The 6,100-nt window shown below is 47.1% G+C and overlaps 1 long non-coding RNA gene across 1 annotated transcript; it reads right to left on the reverse strand.

The window, feature by feature from the left end:
* Positions 1 to 2,109: 2,109 nt before the first annotated feature.
* Positions 2,110 to 5,811, reverse strand: LOC119143048. The gene is made up of 3 exons (XR_005102563.1): positions 5,216 to 5,811; positions 4,474 to 4,528; positions 2,110 to 2,985 (listed from the first exon to the last, which is right to left on the reverse strand). It is a non-coding gene; the product is annotated as an uncharacterized LOC119143048 (long non-coding RNA).
* Positions 5,812 to 6,100: the final 289 nt, after the last annotated feature.

Genomic DNA, 6,100 nt, shown 5'->3' on the forward strand with positions numbered 1-6,100 from the left:
ATGTTGTCACCCCTTGAGACTACGTCTGCAGCGTGTATTTCTCACCAAGCCTGAGCCCGTGGCCTTGGCCAGGATCCGTGCACATCCCTGCAGGGAAGCAGCAGCAGCCGCCCCCGCCCCGTGACGGATGCTGGGGGATGCTCGGGGGAGCCCCAGGACAGCCACCTCAGCCCCTCCACCCCAGCTCCCGGGCTGCTGCGGAGCTGAACACCACGCTGAGCGGCTAAGGAGGGACCCAGGTTTGGGTTCTGACTCAGCACACAGTGTGGACACACTGAAGACATTTCTGCTGCAGCGCAGCACGGGCTGCCCGAGCCATCCCTGACCCACCCGCCGTGGCAGGCCGTCCGTGGGGGCTGCGGCAAGGCAGGGTGCAGTTAGGGAGGGCGCAGAGGTTTAGGGCCCCCTGCTCTGCTCAGGGTAGGTTTCCTGCCCATCAGAGGGACGCCTTTGCCACTGAGGCACTGTCAGCCTTTCCTGGATCAACGACACCGAGCAGCTGAGGCCGCAGGGCCTTGCCGCAGCACCGGCATGGTGGGCAGAGCCCGGCGTGGCCGCGGGGCAGCCAGGGCAGCACGGCATGGGGCTGCCCTGCCACTGTACAGCGCAGGGGCTGCAAGAAAGGTTTTGGGTTTGCTCTAGAGGAAAACAAAAACACACTTGGAAAACTCTGAATTTTCTCCACGAAACAGCTTTCCAGCCACCCCGTTTCCAATCTGCCTCCCCAAGAAGAGGCCATCCCACCCTCACAGCCAGCCCTGCCAGTTCTGTTCACAAGCTGGTGGCCTTGGACCACTCCTCCAAACATCTCCATTCGAGCACAGCTTCCCACTTTTCCACTAACAGCTACTTCACAGGTTTTGCTCTTCCCACATCCCCCATTTTTATCTTCCATCTGCTAACACCTCTTTTATTATCCCGTGCACCTCTCAAGTCAATGACTGCTATCTACATTCCCTTCTACTCCACATCTGCCAATGCTTGCAGTTTGGACATAATTTCTGATCAGATGCCTGTTTGAAGGCTGCCTTAAAACCTTAATCAGAACGGTTTCTCCCAGTCTGAGATAATTGGATGTTAGAGTCTGCTTTTCTTACTTATTTTTAGCAGAAGGCAAGACACTTTTACAGGTGTTTCAGCACACAGGGGGAGGGGAGGAGAAAAGTCAATTACATGATCAAAACCTTTCCATATTCCATCCCCAGCTCCCTTCCCTCCTGTGCAGACGCTGCCCGGGTGTTGAGGTGAGAGGACATGACCCAGCAGCATAAAGGTCATGTTTTACCTGTCTCGGAGGTTCTTGTCTTCAGCAAACAGCCAGATCACCACCATTTCCAGAGGGTGTCAGCAAAGGCAGAACAGAAGTGCTCCAATCCAGCTAATTTTAAACAGCTGTAACAATCATTCAGCAACCTTGTGTAAATTAGGGTTTCCTTGGGTACGTTTAGCGAATTATCCTGGATTTTAAAGTGGAAACATGACAGACGGTTCAACAGCCAGCAACAAAAAGGATGCACCCCTGCATCCTGCCCGGCTGGCAACGCCTCTTGATCAAAAGAGTTTAAACAATTAAGAACTGATCAATGTACCTTTGTGTGTGCAAAGAAAGCAGAATAAAGAACAAAAGGGGCTGGTGGGAGCTTTGCTGCTGCCAGGGTCAACCCACCACGGTCTTTTGAGCTGAGGCCACAGGACGGCAGTCCCTGCTGGCTGATGTTCCTATTTGCAAGCAGAGACTGGGCAACGATTGCTGTGCCCAAGGTACTTAGGAAATCTGTGGAGGTGGAACCTCAAACTGAATTCAGATTTCCTGAAACCTCCCCCAGTTCTGTAGCAACAAGACCAACACCAACAGCACACTGTGTAACTGGCTGCTGAAGAGTAGCTGAAATGCCAATGAAGGCAACAGAATGGCACCCACTGGCTGCAAACTGAACTCAGCAGGACTGGCTTCTGAAGAACACACATACAGTCATTTTTAATTATATTGATAGTAAGAGTTGCACACATGCCAGTAAACCTGTCATTAGCAATGTAAATTAGTATGATTTTTAATATTAACCATCAGAAGAAGCTAATCTACATTTAACAGAGGAAAGAATACAACTATTTAAAGGAATGTCTTTGTTTTTCCATGCTGCATACAAAATAATGCAGGTACATGAAAACAACACAGGGAAAATAAATGCAATAACAATTCCTGTGCATAGAAGACTCCTTCTGCAGCAGTGGAGGGCACAACATAGAGGCTGGCTCAGCGCTGTATGGGGCAGTGTGTACAAGGTGCCCTGTTTGCTTTCTGGGTAAGGCAAGCATCACTGAGACATCTGCAGTGATTTGAGGCAAAGGCTTCACTTCAACCACACTCAAAATTGCTTCCCCGGGGAGCACACAGAGTTGTGGGCAAGTGAGGATGGGGCAGAGGAGGGTGGAAGGACGACACAGAGCTGGCAAGCTTGTCCATGCACCAACAGCTCCATTTTTTTGCAGCCCCCATTGCTCATGCAGACATGCTGCCCCATGGGAAGTCCTGGTTTGCTGAAGATGTCAGGATGGGGTTCCTATCCTGGCAAGCTGCTCTCAGTTCCTTAGTGTATGCGAGTTCACCAGCACCTACAGAAATATTTGCACAGGGTAGTCAAAGGAGAGGGTGGATTTCTCCATTAAATCACCTGGCTGTTATTTTTCCCAGAAAAATTGTGTGCATTCCTTCAATCCTTTTGAGAAACATTCAAAGAAAATGCGAGGGTCAACAAATCGGCCCTTAATGTCACACGCATGTAAAGACGAAGGTGGCAGCAGTATGTCACTCACAGGAAAGCTGACAGGAATATGGCAGAACAACCGGGTCCTGTACACATTCAAACTGCAATGCTGCTCCAAACACTAGCACCTGGTGATAGCTTTTTCATGAGGAGGAGAGGGGAAAAACAAAGCTTTGCTTGGACCTGATAAATGGATCTCCCTGGAGTACTCCATGAAGATCTGCAAGGGGGAAAACAAACAAACAAACAAACAAAGACACAGAATCCTGGACTTACATAATTCATGCAAGTACAGGATATGTATCAGGAGCTTTTGTAGGACTGGGGCTTTGTTGTGCAACAATAATTTTCAGAAGAATAAGAAGAGGTAGGCAGTATGCTTTGCAGTTGTGACAACGGCATGGTGTATTATGGAGATGGTTGTAAAGGCCTGTATTTCCCTGTTTGTATCTATCCACACTTGCCCCTACGCAACTTTACACAGGCTTCTCCCTGGCATGCACTTTTCTTTCTTTGGACTCCTCAGTTTTCCCTGTCCCTGCTCATTCCCACTGCCCCTGTAACTTTTCCTCATCCTTGCACCCCTGGCTGTGTTCCCCGGGCTTCCCAGCTGTCCGCTTACAAATTCTTCCCTCCTCTCCATCTCTTTCCCGCTCTGCTCTGGTGCCCAGAGCTGTCTTGGCACGTGTAGGATCTTCCCCTCAGGAAGGTGATTGAACTGGGCCTTTCCTACCGCGACCTGATCAACAAAACCCAAACCCAGCAGCCAAGAATAGAGCTGGGTCACTCAAATTCATTGCTCAACAAGCGTCTCAAGCATAGCGCCATCTTCTTGTATCACCACTTAGGGCCAGTAGCTCCCAGTATCGGCTTTCTGGATATTAACAGGCTGCTCATGACTCAAGAGTCTGCAAAAAGCAGACCGTCGTTGCTGGTGCTGACTTACCCGGTGGATCTGCAGCCTGGAGAATGAGCGGATTTTGTGATGATGTTAGTAATAACAGCTAAACACAGTGCCAGCTTCCAATGAGCTCCACCACCAGCACTAACCAGTTTCCTACCAAGGAGGTGGAGATCCCACCACACCATCCGTATGCTGCTGTTTCCACTCTGCCTCTCCAAAGTAAGCCCTGGAAAAAGCTGTTGCGATGCACGAGAATACCCAATGAGTAGCTCAGAGTAAAAAGATGTCTGTACGTTCAAAACCCAGCATGCTGATTATCAAATTCATTGCTGGTTTAAGAGAACATACATTGAACAGAATTAATGAATTGTGCCAGCTGCAAAACTTCTGGCAGATGGAGAAGAAAAAAAAAGCAGCCCTGGATGCTGGGAATAATCTTCACCTCCTTTTGAGGGAGATATTTCTACAATGAATATATTTAAGTGATGAAAAAAACCCTCTTGTGCAAAGGTGATCTTGCTTTTTCTTCAATCCTTCTTCGAAATAATTATTTCAAACACAACAGCTCTTCAGAAGATCAATAGCTAGGATTATAAAAATACCCCAGCACAGACTGATTGCTGCCGAAGAAAGAATTATTACTAAGGTTTCGCTTCACTTTTTTTGTACTAAATAGAGACTATTTACAGCCCAGAAAACTCAATGTTTCAAGATCTGAAATGTCATTTTTAGCTATGCATTCATCTTTTTGGTTCACATCGACTACCATCATCTGTTAAGTCAATAGTTATCTTCCCTACCTACCTCCAAGGTGTCCCGAATGAACTATCAGTCAAGCAAATCTTCAGTGCTCTTGGTGCTGGAGAGAAGAAAAAGCACACACATCAGAAGGAACCAGACAAGAAAAGTTTCTTCATACACCATCACCAAGCTTTTTTTATTAAACAGATGTTCCACCCACTGCCCTACCTATGCAAAGGTATGTAAGGTGCAAAACCAAAAGAAAACTGCTATGCTAGATTGGGTGCATTTACTATTAAGATTCTAATAGACTAGAATTTCATCTATTTAAAATTAACTCCAAAGCCAATTTTAATGCTATGATGCAGTTGAAAATAGAGTTAAGCTCTAAGCTCTGGAGAAGAGGAAAACCGCAGAAGGCTTACACAGCATCGCTGGCACTCAGTCCATCTCCACATTACTGGGAGTGCATTTCTTATCGAACACCTGCGTCTGAAGAACATCGTGCCCACAGAACAGGGGTGCAGACATCATGGTACAGGATCACTACCTACATTATGGTGTGGTCTCCAGAAGATCTTAGCGTTATTGCACAGTACAACAAATACAGGGGGCTTAGAATCAAGAGCAGCAGCCTTCAACCATACATTACAACCATAGTATCACACTTCGTTCTCCTCCTTGGACCCAGTTTAAGCTTTTCTTTCTTGTCACCTCTGAGCTATGCTCAAAGGTCTCAGAAACAACACACTGCCTTTAAGCCCAGCGCTACGCACCACTGAACGAAGCAAAGAAGTGAAATTACCTCAATTTTTCTCATGTAGAACTGATCTACATGAGATCACATAAGGAGGTGGCTGGAGAGCTGAGATGTGAACACACTTCCTCCAAGTGCCAGTCCAGTGCTCTGACCACACCACAGTTCTGCCTTACTTCTGGAGAGTCAAAAGTTTTGGCTTCACTTTTCCCCCTTTCAGATACCCTGCTGGGCACGTTAATATGCTGCTATAGGGGCAACGCTTCAGCCTCCCAGTGTGGAAACACACAACCTGAGAGGATGGTGACAGGTGATAGGCACATTTCATCAATAGTTGTTAATTATCAACACCATTTGATAATATTTATCCAAATAAATTAACAGGTAGAAAGCTCAGCACAATTAGCAGAAGAGCCCAAGGTCTGATATTCTGTACTTGGCCAGACTTTAATTAGTCAAATAGCAACATTTTGTACAGATCCTGACAATTACAGCCAGCAGCTAGTAACATTCACAATGCTAGGCTAAATTGTGCACAGATAAAAATTGTAATGAACATAAATTAAAACTGGAGCTATAACACAGACTCTTAAAGGCGCTTCCTGCAGATCTCTCTGACCAGCAGTACCTAGCAGAGCTCTCTGCTGCTGGCGTTCTACTCCCCGCCCCCCCCCCCCCCTTTTTTTTTTTTTTGGCTTTAACACAAATCCTGAAGTGCTTCTGTATTTTGTAGCAGCCAACATAGAAGCAACAGAACACCTCCAAACATCCCCTCTTCATGCCTTTATTTATAATTTCTGCACCCATGTCATTGCCTATGGCCTCACAAGACAAACCTTCCAGCCAGGAGCAGTGCTCCTGCAAGGACACTGCTGACTTCACGCACTTTTTATGGTACCCTTCCATCAATGGGGCTGCAGGAGGCAGGTTGCA

The sequence above is a fragment of the Falco rusticolus genome, chromosome 1, assembly GCF_015220075.1.
Source record: "Falco rusticolus isolate bFalRus1 chromosome 1, bFalRus1.pri, whole genome shotgun sequence".
Classification (NCBI taxonomy): Eukaryota; Metazoa; Chordata; class Aves; order Falconiformes; family Falconidae; genus Falco; species Falco rusticolus.